Source organism: Amblyomma maculatum, chromosome 2 (genome assembly GCF_055883805.1).
Source record: "Amblyomma maculatum isolate TAMU_Amacu chromosome 2, ASM5588380v1, whole genome shotgun sequence".
Lineage (NCBI taxonomy): Eukaryota > Metazoa > Arthropoda > Arachnida > Ixodida > Ixodidae > Amblyomma > Amblyomma maculatum.
The window spans coordinates 224,519,153-224,542,592 of record NC_139345.1 but is presented as its reverse complement, the minus strand read 5'-3'; the positions used below and the strand labels follow the sequence as shown (position 1 = coordinate 224,542,592).

Below are 23,440 nucleotides of genomic sequence, written 5' to 3'. Positions count from 1 at the left end.
TTCGGCAACGAGGACTTTGGGAAAAGGAGCGTCCGGCGACGGTTCGTCTAGCGCAAAAAACTCCAGTTCGGCACGTGCACAGTTGATCACCGCATTATTACGCGACAGAAAATCCCAACCCAAGATAATATCATGAGAGCAGGAAGGCAAAACTAAGAACTCTAGTGCGTACAAAACTTCTTGAATGATGACTCGAGCGGTGCACACCGCTATAGGCTCTACAGGCTGGGCACTTGCCGTGCATAGCGAGAATCCTGAAATAGGTGTTGTCACTTTGCGCAAGGAATGGCAAAGACTTGCAGCCATGGCAGAAACAGCAGTGCTGGTGTCGACCAGAGCCAGTACTATAACCCCCTCAACAGAAACTTCAAGCAGATTTGCAGGAGATGCGTGAGGCCTTTTACAGTTCGCTCGTTGCACAGTTCTCACCTCGGGAACTGCAGCAATCAGTTTTCCTCTTGTGCAAGATTGGTACGCCGGCGCAGAGGAGATAGGGAGTGGCGACGCGGCGAGGTTGAGCGGCGAGTAGGAAAGGTAGTACGGTCATTCGCAACGGAACCTGCAGATGAATCGGTTGGCTGCCAGGAAGGTGATGTTCGGCGCGATAGAAACTCATCGGGAGTGCGATTTCAGCAGTACCGGGCAATATGGCCAGCACATCCACAAATGGGACGGTTATCACTTGTTCATGAATTGCGGCGCTGAGGTCGAGGCGGGACGAAAGGCTGTGGCGCCTGAAGATATTCCTGTACAGGCGCTGGAGGCGTAGCGTACACCACAGGGTAGCTAGGTGGCCGTGGTCGGGCAGCAACCACAGCGTACGTCAGCGGTGCGACAGGAGCGGGGGCGCATGTCATTGGTGAAGCGACAGGTGGAGCGACATCGGCGTATGCGAGGGTCTCAATGGCTTGTGCGGGCTGAGGAATAGGCGCTGGCGGATGGACAGGGGGAAGGGCGTCCGCCACGCGGTCGGCGATGACCTGTCGAAGGGGCGCCAAATTGCGGGAAAGCTCGCAGTTTGTTGGCAATAGTGATATTTGGCGAGCAACTTCCTCTCGGATGAAATCTTTGAGCTGCTGCAGCAGCGATGAGGTCTCAGATGTAGCGGAGAGGCCAGAAAGCGATTCCATAGGCGCGGAAGGCTGTCGAGGGAGGAGTCGCTGCTTGCGCAACTCATCGTAGCTTTGACAAAGGTTGACAACTTGTGCAACAGTTGTCAAGTCCCGGGATGTCAACATGAGGAAGGTGTCATATTCGATGCCCTTCAGGATGTGCTTGATCTATTGTGCCTCGGGCATCTGGGCGTTTATGCGACTGCATAGGTGGAGCACATCTTCAATGTAGCTGGTAAACGTCTCGCCGAGCCGCTGCGTTCGATCGTGCAAGCGTTGCTCGGCGCGGAACTTGCGTACAGTAGGACGACCAAACACGGTGGTAAGGTTCGCCTTAAGTGAGTCCCAATTCGTGATTTCGGCTTTGTGGTTACGATACCACAGGTTGGCGACTCCGGTCAAATAAAAGATAACGTTTGTTAACTTTGTTGCATCGTCCCACATATTGTACGAACTCACTCGCTCGTATGACGCAAGCCAGTCGTCACAGTCGGTGTGTCTGTCCCACTGAAAAGCGCAGGATCTCGCTGGCGCAAGGAGCCAGAGCAGACGACCGGTGGGGTCATCGGGGCAGTTGGTAGGTGTTCCTCTTCGGCCATGTGAATTACTGGTAGCGTACGGGTGCGAAGCTCCAGCGTGAGGCAAGGGTATCAGGCCGCACCTCCACCAAGTGCAAGAGAAGGTTTAATCTATATGTCGAGGTCGGCAAGGAAGCGCACGATGATCAAACCAGCACGATAATCTGCGCGATCACAATTCCACAGACTGCTTCCTCTTCATCAGCGTCCAGCCAAAAGGGCTCATCTTCTTCACTCATCAAGCATTGACTTTTTGGTCTCAAATTTCAGAACCCCGCTTTTGTTCCAATTTTTCACTTTTTCAATTGTTAAAAATTATTAGATCAATTACTTATTATCATCATCATCAGCCTGACTATACCCACTGCAGGGCGAAGGAGAGCCATATTTCTCCACTTAACCCGGTTCTGTGCTAGCTGCATCCACTTGACCCCTGCGAACTTCTTAATCTCATCCGCCCACCTAACTTCCTGCAGCCCCCTGCTACGCTTTCCTTCCTTTGGAATCCAGTTTGTTACCCTCAATTACTCACTAAATTTTCTTAATTTGCATGATCAAGCATAGGCTTTAATGCACAATTAATTTTGACACCTTTGAGGCCCCGTTTTTTTTTATTTTTAATTTTTCAACTTAATTACACATTCTAAACTTTCAAAAGAGCACTGGCTTTTCATTCAGCTAATAGGACATACAAGTTTTCATTTTTAAATTATTTCAATTAAGTGGCAAATTACTCAAAATTTTCTAAGTTAACATCATTAGATTGTCTTTTCATTCTGAGCGTTTTGGGACTACTGAACCACCCATTTTTCAATTTTTCTTTATTACCTTATTTATTCGATTAATCACATTTATTCCATTAGCTCATCATCGCCTATCAAGCATAAATCAATTATCAATAAGTAGAAGGACAAATAACCATGAAACGATTTTTACGCAGCCCTCCTTATTTCCAACATGCGGTGTAGATTATTACTTCACTACTACAAAATGCCAATGGCTTTTCGGCCGAGCAAGCTGTATAAGCTATTGCATAAATGCTTGTTGTTGTGTTGGGCTTTTTTGGTGCATAAGCAATAAGGCTATCAAGCACCAAGAGCAAGATTATTTTTTGTGTGTGAAACAAAGGGGGAAAACGCGTGTGTTCTAACTAGAGTTTGTTTAGAAAGTCTCCATTTACCAAATGGGTTGTGCTGGTTTTTATGGCGCATAAGCTGCTAATGCAATGATGTGGAAAGCTTGAGGTTTTAATTTGTTTACTGATGCAAACTTGATTTATACTACAGTTTGCATAAGACATTTGCTTCTTTTAGAAAACTGAAAACACAAGACAAATCTACGAGTCCATCTTCACCAAAAATCAGTTTTGGGTGAAAAGGAATGTGTTGTTTGTAAAATGGGGTAAAATATTTTTTTCTTCGTGTTTCGAGACCTGTGCATGATAATAAGATGTGGTTAATAGTTAGTTGTTCTCCACATTTTTCGCATTGAGGTTTGTCTCTTTTTGTCAGCAGAAAATTGTGCGTCAGGTGTGTGTGTGTCCAATGCGGAGGCGGCACAATATTACTTCTATGAAACGTTCCCGATGCCGGCACGACATCCATTCTCCCAAAATGGGCTTTACCAGGTGTAGCTTGTTATCCACATTACCATTCCAGGAAGACTGCCATTTTTCTTTTAGCCTGTGGTGTACAAGTTTCATACAGTCTTTGAAGGGTATGTTTATACTCTTTATTGGCTTGTCATGGGCTTTAGCAGCACATGTGTCTGCTCTCTCGTTGCCTTTAATGCATTGAAGTAGGATGGACAGTTGGGCGAGTTGGTACAATTGCATAGTGGGTGGAACAGCGCGAAAAGACGAAACACAAGAAGAGACGCACAACAGACGAGCACTCGTCTGTTGTGCGTCTCTTCTTGAGTGTTTCGTCTTTTCGCGCTGTTCCACCCACTATGCCTTTAATGCCCATGTGACTCGGGACCCAACAAAATTTTATGTTATATCCTCGAGCAATGGCTGTTGTTATACTGTGTATTATGTCTCCGAGTAAAGAAGCGGCTGCATTTCTTGGATTTAGAGCTGCGAGGACGGCTAGGGAGTCTGTGTAAATAATGCTGTTTATAACATTCTCTTTTATTATTTTCTCTATGGCAACAGAAATGGCGTTGGATTCAGCAGTGAAAATAGATGCGCAGTGTGGAAGTCTTATTTCCTTGGAATCTCCTCGCAAGACTGCACTTCCCGTGTACACAGCTGTTTTCGATCCATCGGTATAGAACTCTGTGAAGCTTCTGTATTTTTCCTAAGTTTAAGGAATTCCTGAATAATGTACTCCTGTGGGGTTTTAGTCTTTGGAAACTGTGTGAGAGTAAGATCACAGATTGTTGGAAGATTGTACCATGGCGGTAGAGGGCTGTTGTTTTTAGCGATATCCGGCAATGTGTCCAGAATATGGAGTTCGCAACATATCTCTTCATACCGCATTATCAATGGCCTCGTTGACTGAGGCCTATTTGTGAAAATGACTCTGGAGGGAAGAGCTGTGACTATTGAATAGCACAGGTGTTTTTTCTGTGACTTTATTCTGAGGACATATGCGCATGTAAGTAAAGCTCGTCTATCTTTCAGTGAAGGCTCGTTAGTTTCCACATAGAAGCTATGCACAGGAGACGTTCTGTATGCACCACAAGCAAGGCGGAGGCCTAAGTTATGCACTGGATCTAATTTCTTTAAATATGATTGCCTAGCTGATCCATAAACTATGCTTCCATAGTCCAAGGAGGAGCGCACAACAGAGCGATATACCGTATACACGCGTATAATGACCACACGCATGTAATGGCCTCACCCGGAACTTTAGAAAGAAAATTGGCTAAAAAAACTTTAAAAAAATTTCCCGAGTAAAAGCCGCACCACGAGTTTCACGAAGTTGGGCAGTGCCGTCTTACTGTGCGGTGCAAGAACTACGGAACGTTTTGTGGTTACTGCCGTCAGGTGGGGCCCAAAAATCAAGTGAAAGCCAAAATGAAGCGTAAGGTTAGAAGTAGAATTGCCAGTAAGAATTAAGAACAAAATATCTGAGGAAAAAAAAAGTCGAGCATGGGGACAGCGGCCCCCACCTCCGTTAACAAAGGGGGAGCTCTAGTTATAGTAAATAGAGAAACACAATGTGAAGGCCAAATCACATGGGAATTCCGCAACAGGCAGACGACCATTGACTATTGTCTAATGTCACAGGAAATTTATAGCAAGGTCACAAAAATGGAAATAGACAAAGAAGGGGAGTGTAGTCTGGGAAGTGATCATAAACGTATTAGTCTGCAGATGGGGCCCTGGATGAAAAGAGAAATGGAACTTAGACAAAACGTAAACGCAAAATTAAACGACGATCAAATAGCGCACGCAGATAGCAGCAGACATAGAGGAAGCAATAGAAAAAAGCCCCATGGAAGACTGGAATTATGAACAGGTAGAACTACTCATAAGGAGGAAAATTCAGGAGGTTAAAGTAGCAAACCGCTGGAATGGAAAGAGGAAGCCACGGAGCTGGTGGAATAAGGAAATCAGGGAAGCTATTGAACAACGACGGGCTGCTTCAAGGGAACACCGAATGGCAAAGAAGGCACAGATATCTCAAGAGGAAATCGACCAAAAATGGGAATCATATCGACAAAAGAAACTTCAAGTGCAGGCCCTCGTCCAAAGTAAAATAAGACAGTCCACCGATCGCTGGATGGCTGATATACACGATGCCTCTAGAGGCGGAGCAAGAAAATTCTGGAACCATAAAAGCTGGCTAGGGAAGAAGAATCAAAGAAAGCAGGATCGGATTAAAGATAACGAGGGAAATTGTTTAAAGGGAGATAACGCAGTGAACTACATTACATCAGTTATAGCCGAGTCATTTAAGAGCGACGATAGGGTAATCTCCGCAAATCAGGAGGCAACACAAGGTAGCAGAATACAAAGCAGCTTAGAACTGACCAATCTAAACTGGAAAAAGGCAAAAAAAAATATTCCTAAAAACACATCTACAGGAATAGATGGAATTACGATCAAGCTGATTAATGAACTCGGTCCAAAAAGTAAGGAAACGTTGTTAAAAGCTCTGGAAACAGTCATAACGAATAAGCAAATTCCGGACAGCTGGCGGCAGAGTAAAATGAATTTGATTTATAAAGGGAAAGGAGACAGGATGCACATAAAATCCTACAGGCCGATTACCATAACATCTGTTATGTACAGGTTAGCCATGCAGGCGGTGAAATTAAAGGTGCAAGCATGGGTTGAAAGTAACAAGATACTCGGAGAACTTTAGAACGGCTTTAGAAATGGTAGGCGCTTAGATGATAGCCTGTTCGTGCTTACCCAATGCATCGAAATATCTAGAGTGGAAAATAGACCTTTGTATTTGGCCTTCCTGGACATAAACGGGGCGTACGACAATGTAAGCTGGGAACTCCTGTGGAACATATTAAAAGAAGAAGGTATCGGTTATGAGATAATAGAGTTCCTACAGGGAATATACCCGGATAACAAAGTAGAAATTACGTGAGAAGGGATAAGAAGTACGGAGGATGTCAAAGTATGCAAGATTAAGACAAGGCTGTCCTCTATCACCGGTGCTGTTCATGCTTTGTATGATAAACCTGGAACGGAGGATACAAGATAGTAACCTAGGCTTTAACCTGTCATATAGATTAGGTGGAAAGGCGGTAAAGCAGCGCCTCCCCGGTTTGATGTATGCAGACGATATTGTGCTGCTAGCTGAGAGTCTGGAAGAATTGCAAACTCTAGTTAAGTATTGCGGAGACGAAGGGGACGCTCTAGGCTTCAGTTTCAGCGCCGTTAAGTCGGGTTTGATGATTTTCAATGGCTCAACTGATCAGGGTCTTAAAATACAAGGCCTTAAAATACCTAGAGTAGCAGAATATAAATATCTGGGGGTATGGGTAAACGAAGGATTGGCATACATTGGAAGGCATGAGCAATCTCTTGGGCGAAGGAATACCGGGATATTGGAGCATAATGTGGGGATACAACAGGTATGAGGTTTTGAGGGGTATTTGGAAAGGAATTATGGTGCCCGGACTTACTTTCGGAAATGCGGTTTTGTGCCTAAAATCAGAGGTACAGTCGACATTAGAAACAAATCAGAGATCCGTTGGACGATTAGCACTAGGTGCCCACGGCAAAACTACAAATGAGGCGGTACAGGGAGATATGGGCTGGGCATCTTTCGAAGTACAGGAAGCTCAGAGTAAAATATTATATGAGGAACGACTGAGGAAATTGGACAGTAACAGATGGGCAGCTAAAGTATTTAAATACCTGTATTTAAAAAAAGTTGACTCACAATGGAGAAAAGAACAAGGAAACTAATTATAATTAGTAAGTATGCTAGTAACAAGGACGGAGAAATAAAGAGCATTAAGCAACAGGTGAAAAACACAGAAGGTAAAAATTGGATAAATTCGATGGAAAAGAAACAGTGTGGAATTATACCGAAAGTGGAAAATGCAGATCAGGAAGGAAGATTTCTTTGATAACTCAAGAGGCAGTGCACTACTTTTTGAAGCTAGATCAGGGTGCCTTAGAACACGCAGCTACAAAAAGAAGTTTAACAATGGAGATGACGCATGTGCTGTATGTGGAAACTCCAGTGAAACAATTTACCATATTATACTGGAATGTAACGGTATCCATCCGGTAGTTGGTGCAGGCGCAATCACTGTTCCTGAAGCTCTGGGCTTTAGAGATAACAGTGGCCGGGTGAATAAACCGGCGGTGGAAACTAGCAAAAAACGACTAGAAGATTGGTGGCTTAAAAGCAGAGAAGTGACATAATGTTAGTAATGTAGGAACAAAAATTCAATACATAGAATGATGGTTTAGTTAACCATTCTAAATCAATAATTAAGATATAGGAGAAAAATGAGCATGATAGCTACTGCTACCACCCCGTTTCAAAGGGGACGCTCCTATATTCCATCCATCCTTCCATCCATGCCCGCCCGTTACAAAGGGTGAGGCCAGCAAATCCAATTCCAATCCAAGTCTGTTCCCTCCTCCGTTTTACAGTCATTTCCTTGATCGCCCGAAGCATATCACGTGCGATCTCGCAATCTGAACGCATCGCTGCCCTGATTTGTTCTGCGCTCGTGAGCTGAAGATTTTCTTTTTCCTCGACGGGAAAATATGTTAGTTATACCGCTCACTTTAAGCTGAAAGTGATTCACTACGCGAAAGAAGAAGGAAAAAGAGTGGCTGGACGAAAGTTCGGCGTTGACGAAAAATGTGTACGGCGATGGTGCTCCCAAGAAGATGCCCTCAGGAAAACAAATGTTCAGAGGCGCGCTTTCCGAGGGAAGCAGAGCATGTTTCCGAAAGTTGAAAACTCACTTCTCGAGTATGTGACGGAGACGCGGCGCAACGGCTTTGCTGTTTCGACTGAGATGTTGCGCATGAAAGCGCTAGACATTGCACGCAGCAAGGTGATTGCGACTACCGTGTTTAAAGCCAGCAATGGGTGGATTTCGAAGCGTGGGCCATGGTTTCGTTCGAGACTGTGGAAAAAAGTTTCAAGGTGACAGGGATATCAAACAGGCTGGACGGTATGAAGGATGACCTCATCTGGGACAAGGACGAGCCTGAAGTCCCGATGAGTTCGGAGGAGGAGGAGGACGACGACGAGGAGTGATGTTTTGGACACGGGACGAGCCTGAAATCCCGACGAGTTTAGCGGAGGAGGAGGAGTTTCTTGACAATAATAAAGGCAGGTACCACCGCAAATAATTTTTTTCGCTGTCTTTTTTCTCGTGTAATCGCCGCACCCCCCGATTTTCACCCCAATCTCGGAAAAAAAAGTGCGGCCATTACACGCGTGTATATGGTATATGCAAAAGGCATGCCCTATCAGATCCCCAATGTTTGCGTGAAAGGACTTTTAGGATGTTTAGGGATTTGGAGGCTTTCTTCTTTAGTGCTTGTATGTGAGGGAGAAAAGAGAGTTTTTTGTCAAAAGTAATGCCCAAGAATTTATCGTTATTCTTTACGGCATTTTGATTTCATTTAGGTGTAAGGTAGGATTGGGCTGTATGCCTCGTTTGAGCGAGAACATAACTGCCACTGTCTTCTGCGGAGAAAATTTAAACCCATTTTCACTGGCCCATTTTGTTAGCTTATTTATTGTTAATAGGATCTGTCTCTCACATGTGGACATGTTGCATGATGTGTAGGCTATTTGAAGGTTGTCCACATAGAGTGAATACATTATGGAATTTGGTATTACTTTACTAACCGTATTCATTTTTACAACGAAAAGTGTGGTGCTTAAAATGCGCCCTTGGGGCACACCATTCTCCTGCAGAAAGGTTCTTGATAAAGTGGTTCCAAGACGTACTTGAAACGAACGATGTGACAAAAAGTCCCTTAAAACCTTTACCATTCTGCCACATATGCCTAAATCTGCCAGGTCGCGCAATATCCCAAACCTCCAAGTTGCATCATATGCCTTCTCGGCAAGGCAATGCTGTCGGTGTATAAAAGCCTCTCTGATAGTGTTTTCGAGACGCACGTGATGGTCAGTTGTTGAGCATCCTTTTTTAAAAATCCCACTGATGAATGTTTAAAAGTTCATTAGATTCTAAAACAAAAGTTAGTCTGATGTTTAAAACACTTTCAAAGGATTTTGCTAAACAGCTGGTGAGAGCAATGGGCCTACAGTAGAATCTCGATGATACGAATTCCTCGGGAGCACGCGAAATATTCGTATCACCCCGAATTCGTATGAGCCAAAACAAGCAAATCTCGACATGATAATGAACACACTTTATTGGCCACAACTACTTCCGGCTGAAAAAGTCAGTTATGCTCGCTTGCACTTTTTTGCCCTCGAGGTCGTTGACGAGACACGCCTGAAAGGCATAAAATCGTGCAGCGGTTTCGTCGCTCACGTTGCCGGCACTTACGGTGCGGCGCAGAACATCGAGAGCGTTAAGGCTTTCTGACGTCGACGGCAGCTGATCGCACTCGTCGGCGTCTTCACCATCATCACTCTCGGTCTCGACTTCATTCACTTCGTCGACCAACTCTTCAATGGATCTTAACCCGCAGGTCGCGACGTTGTCGTCCGTGGTGACGAAGTCGTGTGCGGAAGCTTCAGTTTGCAGACTCCCCCAGCCTTCAATTCGAAAGTCCTCATCGGGCTCTTCATTTTCTCCCGTCGGAGCCGCGTCCCGTCCCGTTTTAAACCCACATTTGCGAAAACAGTTCGCGATGGTGTCTGAGGTCACATTATCCCAGGACATGGCCAAAAAATGCGACGCATCGAGCAGGCTGATCCGCAAATTCTCATCTTTGCGATCAATCTTTGCCAGGAGACGCCTTACTAAGAGTCCTTTAAAATGATGCTTCACATTCCGAATTATCCCAGCGTCCAGTGGCTGCAAATGGCTGGTAGTGTTGGCAGGCAGGAACCTTACGGTGACGTTGTTGAAGGTCGTTTCCTTTGGGTGCGCCGAACACTGATCTAAGAAAAGCAAGATCTTTCGGTTTTTTGCCGCCATTTTTCGGTCCAGGATCGTGAGGAACTCGCGGAAAAATTCCGCGGTCATCCACGCTTTCTTGTTGCCTTTATAAAAGCAAGGTAAACGTCCTGCCGATCGAAAGCACCTCGGCTGTTTGGACTTGCCTATGACGGTAAGCTGAATTTTCTCCGAGCCGTCGGCATTCACGCAAAAAAGCACGGTGATTCTCTCCTTACTTTTTTGGCCGCCCTGGCAAGCCTGGCCCTTCACACACAAGCTCCTCTCTGGTTGTAAATTGAAAAAGAGGCCCGCCTCGTCAGCATTAAATATGTCGCGCGGTGCATAGTCTGAAATCAGCGCCGGCAGCGTGTTCAGCCAGTCGCTGACAGCTGACTGGTCCACTTTTTTTCCTTCACCGCAAACGACTCTGTAGACAAGTCCATGCCTCTCTTTAAAACGATACAGCCATCCCCCGGAAGCTTGGAAATTTTCGATTCCCAGGGAAAGCGCAATGTTGTCCGCCTTCTCGCTTAGCACCTTGCCGTCCACGTTGACGCCGGCCGCTGTAACTTTGGCAAACCATGCCAGCAGGACCTCTTCCAGCTTCACGTGTGTAGCCGTCTTCGCCTGTTTGACGTTCACGCCGAAGTGCTGGGCATTCTTCATCACAACGTCTCGCTGCCCAACAATGGTGCACAGCGTCGACGGTGCTATGCCTAGCTCCTTCGCCAACTCGACACGTTTCTTCTTCGGGTTCTCGTCGACCTTCTTGAGTATTTCAATTTTCTCCTTAAACGAAAGGGCCTTCCGTTTTCGCGACATGTCGAACAGCAAACGCTTCGGTCTTTCCGCGCGCACTAAACTTCCGCTCGTCAGGTTCAGGTAGTCCACGTTGCAAAACGCACATGTGAACAGCAGCAGCGAACACTGAACAGACGCATGCAGCAGCAGCGCGCAGCTTCCTGTGATGGCGATTCGGCTTTTTCTTTCAGATCGGGTCACCCTTGCGCGAAAGCGCGGTTAGCGCGGTGTAGCGAAAAAAGAAAGAAAAAAAAAAACTAGCGTACGCCGATGGCTGCCAGGAAATGCGCGACGCAGATAACGCAGAGCTGTCAGGCACGTGACTCGCCCTGGCTAGGCAGGTTTCGTGCCGAGCCATGTGCCGAGCGCGGCGGCATGGGCGGCGGCGGCGACGTGGAGGTGAAGGGAGGCGTGTGGAGAGGAGGGCCTGTGGCCGCTGCCGCTCGGCCGGCAGAGGGTGAAGGGAAGCGGGCTTGAAAAGACGTGGAGGTGAAGGGAGACCGGTGTGGAGAGGAGGGCCAGTGGCCGCTCATCAACGCGCGCAAAATCTTGTTTTGCTTGTTTTTTATTTTCTCGCTGCCGCCATTAAACTGCCTCGTCGTACCGTTCCTGTGGCTTGCGCGCGTGCAGTTTCGTGCACGCGATGCCGTGCTGCTGCGCGTTTCAGTGTTTAAGTAGAACAGAACGACTGCCGCGCTTTGCTGATTACCAACACGGCACCGGCAAGGTTAATTGAGTTGTAGAATTTTTCACAGTCTCACATGTCACTGACGAACCCATCGCCAGCCGTAATCGAAACGGTAAAAATTGCTGAGAACTTTTTCCGCAGTAACAGAGAGGGTCTCCTCAAAAATTCAATCAGCACTGCACAACTGCAGGCCCGGATAAAAGATAGCATTTCATTGGTATCTTGCTTCCCAGCCTGCCACGATGTTGTAAAAGAGATTGTGAGTGTTTTCGTGAAAGTACAGATCCAGATTTTTGTCCGAGATGAAGCCTCCAAAATATCTCCAGTGACTAGTAGTAAATACGGTAGCAAAAGCGTAGGCATGCGGGTCGCTGCAGCTCAGATTTGGTGACAGTATGCATTCGTAATTTCATGTTTTATTAATTTGAAACATTTGTGAAAGTTGTGGTTTGAAAATATGCATACAATAAATATTTTGCCTGTCGCCTGAATGAATCTGTAAATTGTTCAAAATTTCTGGTAACTGCTTGCATTTTTTAAAGATATTCTCGTGCATATCTGAAGCTTATAATCATCGAAATTAAAATTGGATTGTAGCGTGTGTGAAAAATGTTTCTACGAAAATTATTTGCTTCCACTTCGTTTTCTTATCTTTTCATTTCGTTAAGGTTTCTCAGCATCTTCCAATTGTCTAACAGTGTTTTTCTGTGCATCTATTTTTATTTGAAAATGTGTATTTTCAATTAATGTGCCTGCGCCAGTCTTAGGACCCTCTTCAAAGCGACCAATGCTGTGTCAGTAAAATCAAAGATGCTACTTGGTTCCAATGTGCAACAGTGTTTATCGCTACATTTCTTCTGTATTTGGAACTGTGTATTTTGTATGCGCCACATCTTACGACCTTTAAAGCAAACCAGTATTGTGACAATAAAATAAGACCCTATTTTGCCTGAGTCATTTTGCCGATCAATTGATTTTGCGAAGAAATAAAAACCACTTTTTTCACCTACACTGGCTCTGATTAGCAGCTGTAGGAACACTGCTTCATCGTTTTCTTACAGATGTGATTTGAAAATGAAAGCATACAACAATCGACGCTTTTGCTTATAGGTTAGCCAGAAGCGATCGATGTTAGAATTTGCCGGTTTGCCGCTCACGCGCAAAGATGCAGAAGATTTCTGAAGGGGCCATTGGCTCTCATTCAGGGTCATCTATCTGTCACCCAACACAGATGACACCATAATTGCCTGCTCAGTTTATTTCCCGTTCTTGATGCTTCAGAGTACCCGAGCGCGATGCTGAGTGCGAACATTTCTTGCCGTTTTGAGCATGTCTTCTCCTTCCTTCTTTGTTATTGCGAACAATATGTGCCGCTAAAACCAAACATAACATTTCCAAATCGATTAGTAGTTACCTGTACAAAGCAGATTTAAAAGAACGCTTTAAAAGGCAGCACAAAAAGCCCCCGCCATTCACTATCATTGACCCTTCCGCGGCGCCCCTCGAGCGCAGGCAGGTTCAGCGTGCCGTGCGCAGCGCTCCCGCCGGTGGGAGAGTGAAATCAGAGGAGAATTGAGGAGGAAAGCAGCCGAAGGGAGGAGAGTTTCGCTACTTTCCAGATAGAGGGGCTTTACGTCGCCCCGGTCGCGTGCGCCGGCTATTGGCGCGTTCGTATCATCCGCGAAGGCTTCAGAAACTGTTCGTATAATCCCAAATCATAGCGTGTTCTATATAACATAGACCATCCAAAACACTTTTGAAATTCGTATCATCGCGAAATTCGGATCAACCGTAATCGTATCATCGAGATTCTACTGTATAACTACCAGGAGATGTCGGCTCCTTTCCGGGTTTCAAAAATGGTACGACAACAGCTTTTTTCCACGCCTCTGGCAATTTTCCTAGGACCCATATTTTGTTGAAAAATTTTAATAGTGCCTCTATGGCAGGTGGGCCTCTATGGATAGGTGGGCGAGCATTTTGTAGTGAATTTGGTCAGGACCAGGTGCAGTTTGTTTACCGGCAGCTAGGACATTTTTTATTTCTTGTAGTGTAATTAAGCTATTATACGGTTCTTTTGTGCCACTACTTGTAGGGAGTTTTTGTTTCTCTGCTGTGTTTTTTTGTTTTAGGAATGTTTGAGTGTAGTGTGATGAACTGGAAACTGCAGAAAAGTATTCACCTAAAATGTCGGGGGCTGTTAGAAGGGGAATGGTAAATGAAGAGTAGTTGCCATTTAGCTTTCCAACCTGTTCCTGATGTTGTTGAGCTGTTTATTGAAGTTCTGCCAGGAGGCTTTTTCGGAGCGGGCTTTGGCTCTTGCTTTTTTAAACTTGACGAAATTGTCCTGTGTTGGGTATCTGCGAAAAATTCCCCATGCTTTGTTTTGTTCCTTTTTTGCTTGTTTACATTCTTTTGAATACCAGGCTTTGTGATTTTGTTTCACCGCTCCAGAGGACTGGGGAATTGCTATATGCGCTGCAGTAAGGATACAATTTGTGTAAGCATCATTTAGTTCATCTATATTATATTTATCTGGAGTAATTTTTTCTAGGCTGGCCTTCTCTCGAAACAGTGCCCAATCGGCTAAATGCAGCTTCCAGTGTCGCGGCTTGGATGGGATGATTTGTGGTGAAGATGTTAAGCTGATTAGTACAGGTAAGTGATCACTTCCGTATGGATTATCTAAAACGTCCCATTTAAAATCTGTAAAAATAGAGGGTGAGCTGAGGAATAAATCAATACAGCTCATTTTTCCTGAACTAGATGAACAGTAGGTTGGTTTCCCGGTGTTAAAGGGACGCTAAAGAGAAAACTGAAGTGGGCTTGCTTCGATAGAATGCCAATTCCTGATTACAAAAAATCCACTCTTACTGAAAACAGAGCTGTTATAAGGTAGTAAAGAGGAAGAACAGAAATACAGGTATCGCCGCCACAGCCGAAACGCGCAACTACAAATCACGTGACGCGCTAGGGATCACGGAGGCTGACAAATGCGAATTACGTTGCCTGTTTGAATGCGGTTGTAGGTTTTGTCTCGAATATAATAACACTCTTTTATCATACGTAAACGACGGCGAAAAGACAACGTAAACGTTGCAAGGCAAATACAAAAATATACTTGGAGGCGCCACAGGCGCCCACTTCAGTTTTGGTTATGTTTTGGCTCAGGCATTGGCATCACACGTGGTGGCATCACACGAGTTTTCAAATGTTTAATCAAATGTGTATCGCTTCTGTGTTTTCTCTTGTTGTTTGGAGCCTGATATATATATTACCACGTTCTGAGCAATAAACTTCAGTTGCAAGTCAGCGCCTGTCTGTGTTGTCTTCCTTCCGGCCTTGTCCAAGTCGCGCTGTTCTTCAGAAAAAAGTGTCAATCGCGTCTTCTGACACGCTGGACGCCCGTGCAGACCGCACAGGTACGTTTGTGTTTCCCCTCACCGCATTGTGAGAGGCCTTGAGGCCGGCTGACCTGGGGGTCTGCGCAGCTTGTTTTTCTGGTGGTGGCGCAGCGCTGGCCGCAGCCACCAAGGGAACGGATGGCCCTGCTCCCGGTTCACTGTGTGAAACCTGGGCAGGTGCCAGAGTCTGTTGTGGCTCAGTGTCCTGTTGTACCACAGCAGAATAGGCAGGTTTTTTTGACAGACCACGATTTCGTGCTTCCCGGAAAGTTATGTTTTCTTTGACCTTGATGGTAATGATTTCCTTTTCCTGTTTCCATATTGGGCATGTGCGTGAATAGGCAGGATGACAGTTGGCACACAAATGTGGCTGAACCTCACATTTCTGGGAATCATGTTCACGGGAAGCACATTTTGCACATCTCAGCTGGCCGCGGCAGGTCTGGGAGCCGTGACCATAGCGTTGGCACTTGAAACAGCGGCGAGGATTTGGAATATATTTCCTGAGTTGAAGTTTCACATAGCCTATTTCGACTGATTCGGGGAGGATACTTTGTGCAAATGCCAGGACTAGGTGCTTGGTCGGAATCTCTGTCATCATGCCTCATTTTTATTCTATAAACATCTGTTACTTTTTGGTCTTTGAGGCCTTCTAGAAGTTCATTTTCGGTTAGGGATCTGAGGTCATCGTCAGAGATAACTCCGCGGACAGTGTTCAGAGAACGGTGTGGACTGATAGTCACTGGGATTTCACCAAAAGACTTTAATGTGGACAGTTTTTCATGCTGATGATTATAAAAGATTTCTAATAGAAGGTCTCCGTTTGGAAGTTTCTTCACGTTGTAACCCAGACCTATTACTTCTGTCACTATGGTCACTATGAAAGGTGAGATTTCTTTAGCTGTTTTCTCGGCGTTGTCACTGTGCACTACATGAAATCGTGGGAACTTGTTTAGGTTTTTCAGGAAGAATTTGGAGGTTTCATCGGTGCGACCCCTTTTTCGGGATCGATCATGTGAGAGTAAAGAAGCCATAAAAATAATGTTGATGTTCGGCCAGGGTGGCGGCCACCCACCACCGAGCCCAACAAGGGGACGGGACAGGAGCTTCCGAGAAAATCCAGCCTCGCCAGCCTTACACCCTGACTACAGTCGAACCTGGTTATATCGAACCCGGATATATCGAATTTTGGTTATATCGAACTCGCGAAATATCCCCTTGAAAATTCCATGTAAAAGTATAGGAAAGCCGCTCCATATATCGAACTCCGCACCACGCACTGGAAAGTGTGCCTTCCCCAAAGACGATCGCATCACCCTTGGCCGTTTGCCGCGTGACGTTTTCAAGCCACGCGCGGAAGAAATGAGAGGGGACAGTTTGGCGACGGCTGGTCTGGGCAGCGCCGCACCCATTCCCCAAAGGCGCGCGCATCTGCAGTTGTCGTTTCCCGCGCGCCAACACATGTTTGTGGGTGTGCCCACTCTTTTGCCAAGCTATCTCTCTCCTTCAGCACGCGCAACGCATGCGCCAAGCCAGCTCAGCCCGTTTTCAGACAGATGTCGGACGCTTTCTCCAGCGTGTGTTGCGAACCCTCTGCGTGCGGCGGTGCGGCGGCGGACGTGGCTATGGCGCATGCGGATGTTATGAAGCGACAGATCTGTTTTTCTTTTTTCATCCTTTTTTATCGTCGTGCTGTACGCGCGGCGTAGCGTAAGATATGGCGGCTGCGGACGTTAAGAAGCGACAGGTTTATTTTTTTTTTTTTTGCGGGGATGTTTATTTTATATATATTGTAAAACAAGGTATTGGGCTCTGATATGTTCAGCGCCTATTGCTGAAGAGAATGACGACAAGCATGTTCAACGCGCGTGACGGGCAGGAAGGAAAACGACAACGAAGCTCGCTTCGACGCTCGTATGTGTGCTGACACGTCTCACGACTGATCGCAGAACGTTCTATTGACTGTTGACGACGTATCACCCAGGTCAAGGTCTTCTACAACAATATTCTTTTTTTATCGTTTATCCTTGCATGTATGAATCAGCGAAAGTGTGCGGTCAGCTGCTGCGATCATGACGCCCGCCCCAAGCGCGGCGTGATAAATCGAACCAGGCTTGTGCAATCAAGCCATCACGGGCACTCTGCCAAGTTCGCTCCCCGCCACCGCAGAAGCTATCAAAAGATAAACGCGCCCTGACTTTATCGCTGCGCAGCATCTTGGCACGCTGCCAATGAGCTGTGGATGAGACGATTGAAACGGACTGACGCGCGGCATTGACGTGCAAGCGAAAATGCTCGCGATTTCTGCCGCCGCGGCGACACAAAAACCTTGTTTTGAGTTGCCGCGGTGGCTCTAGCGGCAAGAGGGACGCAGTTCTAACAAGTTTGAAAATTTTCGCTCTGTCGCTGCCGCTCGTCGCCGAGATCGCTCAGTCGCTTGCATGTGAGCGAGCTGGCCTTAATGCGTTTTTTTTTTTTCTTTTTTTTTTAAATTCTCGGGTGCAAAAGTGGAGGGTGGGTTCATTATGCGAGTGGGTTGATTATGCGACAAATACGGTATCATTTTTTCGCATGGTAAGTGCCGTCACAAGCCGATTTCTGTATATCGAATTATCGATATATCGAACTATTTCGCGATCCCCTTCGAGTTCGATATATCCGGGTTCGACTGTATAACCAAATATGGCGTAACACAGGGTGGTTAGTCACACAAGGTTAACCCTTGCCGCCCGGAAAATGAAAAATCCGAGAAAAGAGGAGGAGACAGGACAGTTGTAAGAAAGAAGAAAGGAAAGCAAAAGATGGAGGGGAGGACAGGAAAAGGCGACTGCCAATTTCCCCCGGTCGGGTCAGGCCGGAGGTGCTGTCTATGGGAAGCGTGGGCCAAAGTGGTGTGTTGCCTCAGCCGAGGGGCCTTTTAAGGTCCAAAACCTCTGCATTGGCTCAACCACCGGAATCCCCTTTTCCCCAGACACGGCTAAGCGTGGGTGCTCGGGGTGTCACACAAACACCTGCTTTAACAGGTGTTTGCATAAATGCATAAAACTTGAGTAATATATGTGATATGTGCTGTTATATCGCCCAAGACAGGTGAATTTTTCCAATGCACTCCGGCATACACATGAGCTAAAAACCATTCGGAAATACGGCGTGCAGACTGTACAGGCAGCTGGAGCGGCCGGTTGACATGTACCAGCATGCACCGCGACAGCGGTGGCATCGTGTAACTGGCCGGCGGGATCGGTCTATTGGAACAATTCGAGTCTTCGACACACACTTAGCTATTGTCCTACTCCCACACATTTAGGCAGGGAAGTTATCACCACCTTCGTACAACATGAAAGAAACACTCACTGCAGCAGGCAAAGGATGTATCAGCAGAGGCAGGAAAGGGGAGGGAGGGGGCAGCAACAAGCTCCGGTAGCTCACCATGGGCCAATCAGCAACTGCGCGACATCGCCCACATGTTGCTGGCAGCCAGTTCGGCTGGTGCCGCGGGACATGGGTGGTGGGAAAGGGGTGAAGAGGGAGGAGGTGCGCTCCTCACAGCCACGCATGCTAGCTCGTTTGCGTGGGTGGTCGTACCGGTCGCATGAGTCACGTGTTCGTATCAACAATGCATAGTTGAAAAACTTTTCGTAAAATACTAAATCGTAACATATTGTGAACAATGTAGACTGCCCGGGACACTTCTGAAATTCGTATCATCCCGAAATTCAGATCAATCGTGATCATATCATTGAGATTCTACTGTACCTTTGTGTGGGATACATCAATGCATCTGGGACCAAATTCATGATAGATTTTTAATAGTTTACAAAAGGGTATCCGTTTTTAAATTTGACTTGCGTAACATGCAGAGGGTAGGGATGGGTAGGGATAACGTTAAGGGGGGAGGCTACCTTTGAATACCAACTTCTTTGTTTCTTGAGATAATTGAATGAAATTTTCAGGGTAGACTCATGGCACAGCCATTTGAATAACTGCAAAGTTTCATGGAGCTGCGCACATTAGTACTCAAGTTACAGAAGTATATCAGAATGGTTCACATGGGTTCCTTGTACTACGGCCGCTCAATGGAGGCGCACTTGGTGCAGCCCGTCGCGTCGCGCCTCAATGGCTGGGGAAGCGCGTATTGGGAAAGTTACAGTTTCCACCGTCATTCTCCGCGGGGGCGCCACCACTCCAGGACAGGGCGCCGCCGGCATGGACGAGCAGACGACGCGGAAGGAGCGCGCTGGCTGGGTTGGCATGTGTTATCGTTTTGACTACTCAGCATAACAGCGTCCTAAGCGTATGCAGCACCATGCCAGGCAACTGCAGTGTGCCGCTGTGCACCACGAAAGCAAGAAAAGATCGGTTACCATGAGTTCCCGTGCAATTCACAACGTCGAGCAGCATGGCTGAAAAACACATCTCGGGAAGGCTAGGACGGAAAAGGAAGCCAGTGGGAGCCGAGTGACAAGTCACTGGTATACTCACTGCACTTCACAAATGACGATTACAGGAAGAACATAAAACGGAAGATCCTGCTTCCTTCAGCTGTCCCCTCCGTGTTCCCGAACTGCCCACATTACAAGTTAAGTTACTCATGCGGGCTCATGTTGAGCCAAACAACCTTGAAAAAATAATGTGCGTAGGTCAATAGCTTTATTTTCCTTACTTGTTATAGCTACACTTCATTTCCTCCTGGACAACCCCCCGTGTCATCCTGAAGCATGTGTGTTTCAAGATAGCTGCGCCACGATCACTTTTATGACGATGATATCAAAATGGTATGCCTTGCCCAACATCGCATAAGTGAAGCCATGGAGGCACCAAGAGGAGCCGCTCTATTTGTCAGATGACGAGTGACTCTCTTGGTTAGGGTTGGACTTTGGCATATCGAAGACATTCAGGTCCAAGGAGGCACGTCGAAGCAAAGGCTAACCAAACAAACGTACGAAGCAACAATCATGACAACCAGATCCACAGTGGCGCAAATTAAGTACCTTTTTGATCACATCAAGTATCTTACAAAAATGTCTTCTGTGTGCCTTATTAGTGCATTGCATTTAACCGAATCTTATTTTCAGCTTCCGATACGCCCTAAAGCAGGCTCTGAAAGCGGGTCTATAGTATTGCTTTTTAGCAGCCTAAGGCAATTCAAAGGCGGGAACGACAAAGTTGACGCAAGGGCTGCAGTTTTCACCTCGGAGAAAATACTGATGGTACCACTAGCGAAAAAAAAAATATATTGACTGATGTTATACACATTTTGCCATGCTTTGTGCAGGTTGGCATCTTGCAAGCATCAGTCTGCAAATGCACCTATCAACAATAGGCAGCTATAAAACTTGGCATTATTGATTACGAAAGTCGTACCTTGCCAACTGCCATATCACGTCTGCTGCGAGAGAGTTTTCGAGTCAGCTTGGATTCATTCATGTATGGTGTGAACCAACAGCTGACATAGAGTTAGCACCGATTGAATTCTTGGCTGGTTACCTTGCACGTCCATTTGAAGAGAAAGTATGAATAGTTTTACAGAATCTCATGAAACATTTTTATTTATTCTGTTTTCAGTGCCTGCCCGTGTTTTTGTTTTCATTATTTATATATTACCAAAGTTTAAATAACTTCTAGTACTTACTTTAGAGTGTCAATAATTTTATTTTATTAGTCCCCATACATTTATTAACTTTGTGCCTTATGATTCCTGCAAAACCCTGGACTTATCAAAATTCTTGATGATGGACGCCTAAGGTATCTGAAAATCACCATGCACCTTTGTTAGCAAGGTGATGAAGTTCCCGCAGGTCATAAGAAGCAGCAAGCTATGCAACATGTTAATTTCATCCCTTCTTCCCTATTTTGTGCAATTTCCGGAGTTGATTTGCGAGAGAGAAGACCACAGTCACACTATAAAAACCTAACCAAACTAATGCGACCACTGCTGACCAACTGGACAGGCAACATCAATCAGACAGTGGAAAAAATCACGCTTGCACATAAACTTTTTCGAGAAAAGTTCTTCGCTTGTAAAATAAGCTTGCGTGTCTTCTGTGCATCACGCGGCTTCATAATTAAACGAGAAAAAAATTGCCTGAGCCTGCGGGCGTGTCGTTGAACTGGCTGTCTTGTGTTGTTTCTTTTGCAACAATTTGTGTTAGCTAGTATGTTTTGGTGATGGTACCCACTTGAATATTATTTCCAGTGAAAACGGAGGAACAGGCTGAACAATAATGTTGAACGCTACGTCCTGAATTGTAAGTTTCCAGAAAAGTGCACGCTGAATAAATGGTTCCAGACCATGTCCCGATTTCAAGATTGCAATATCTAATACGTTATTACAGTGGTTGAAACGCAACTAAATGGGTGCGCACTCAGCGAAGCACACGACTGAATCGTTCTCGTTGTAAACGGAAGACCACGAATGACTTGGAGTAGCAGGCCAGATTTGAATTATTCGGGCCAACCTCTCTGCCTTTTCCTTTCAATAAATCCATCTATCTATCTGAATGACTTGGAAAAGCCTAGTATGATGATTTGCCGCTATCACCTTATCAATAGCAAACTTGCACATAGCATCACATACTGTGTGAAACGCCGCTCATAATCCTAAATTGAGCAAGCGCCGACCACGCGCACGCCGAAACGAAAGCACGGCCGCTGCGCGCAGCTCTCCGCCCGGACTCGTCCCGGAGCGGTGGCGATGAGAACTAGGCGCAATACGGCTCTTCTGGGCGACGCGACAGGCCGCACCCAAGTGCGCCTCCATTGAGCGGCCGTGCTTGTACCATGCCTGGTGAACTTGCAAAATGTATTGGCACTATGAAATTCATTATGAAGGTTCCTGAATAGGTACCACAGGGCAAGACAGAGCCCTTTTTTTTTAATTTCTCTGCTGAAAAATTTTAGCAGTGCATTGAGGTTAGTGCCACTAATTGGACTTGCATTAGCCTAATTTTGATTGTTAATTATAAATTCCAGACTCAATAATTTGAAAAAATGAGCTTGTCTTGCCCTCGGAAATTTATTCAGGCACACAATAAAAAAAACTAGGTGGGAATCCGATTAGCGGTTCCAGAGATACTGCGGGAATAAGCAACCATAACATGAAAAAAATTCATTCTGAGAAAATGGCCTTTGAAGTTTAAACAGCATTTTCAAGTCGAAAGTTTCTTTTTCACTGCAGCACGTTGTGCCTCCACCTCCCTGATTCCCTCGGAAAGTGCATTTTCATGCGAACAGTGGACGACGCTGACGACGCGTTATCGCTGGCGATGACAGACGCGATACGGGAGGCCGAGATCGCCGAGGTTGGGTTTGGGTACTTTTGCTGTTCGCTCACGAAGCTGGGACTGCCGCGCCCAGTTGTATATTTAATTTAAAGCAGTTACACGATGAATTAGGCGTTTATAATTACAGAAAAGGTAGTTTATTGTAACGGGTATTGAGCCAAACGTCCAGGCAACGCCCTGAGCCTAGACGACTGCCGAAGTCCGAGAGCGGTCCGAGCAGCGGTCTGAGCGCGGTTCCAGGCAACCAACATCGTCGTCTACGCCAACTAGCAACCACTTCATCGTCTACGTCAACTAGCCACTGATTGTCTCCGCTTCGTCGTCGACTATAGTTTGTATGAATATACAGCCAAGATATGTACTTTTTGAAAAGCCGACTTTTTCGCGATTTTTCGACTTTCAAAGCCCGTGTCCCCCCCTTAAGAGATAGGAAACGTGTAGAGTGGGTCAGAGAAATAAATCAAGTCACTGACATTTTAGTGGAAATCAAGAAGAAGTGGGCAGGACATGTAGTGCCAAGAGAGGACAACCGAAGGGCAATGAACTGGATTCCAAGGGTCAAGTGGATGCAGGTTAATTAAGGGAGAGGGTGACAAATGGTGCATACCTCATGCTTGAAGCATCCACTTGTTCATGCACAGAATCGACAGCCAGCACAGAATAATGCTAAGCTTTGCATCAGTTACTGTGCACTTGACAAATGCAAAACAATTGCAAATTACGAGCGCTGCGACGGAGAACAACAACGAGAGAGTAAAGACAAGGACAGGCGCAACTATCAACTAAAAGTTTATTCGAAGAACACAGATTAAATACTCGCAGAAGACAACCAAAGGCACATGCGCTTCACGGATTTTTCCTAGCTATCCAGATATACAATCTCACATTCTTGGATGCTTACAGATGGTGAGCTCACGCACGTGTCACTGTTCTTATGGATGTGATATGACTCTGACAGTTCTCGTAATTTGCAATCATGTACCAACTAGCTCAACTTTCCGTATTACTGCAAAACAATGCGGCACACTCAAAAAACGCGCTCATGTAA

The 23,440-nt window shown here is 46.0% G+C and overlaps 1 protein-coding gene across 1 annotated transcript in view; it reads right to left on the bottom strand.

Annotated features, from left to right (window-relative positions):
• LOC146201388 (very long-chain specific acyl-CoA dehydrogenase, mitochondrial-like) overlaps positions 1-23,440 on the bottom strand; it is a 131,655-nt gene that overhangs the window by 43,925 nt on the left and 64,290 nt on the right. The window lies entirely within an intron of this gene.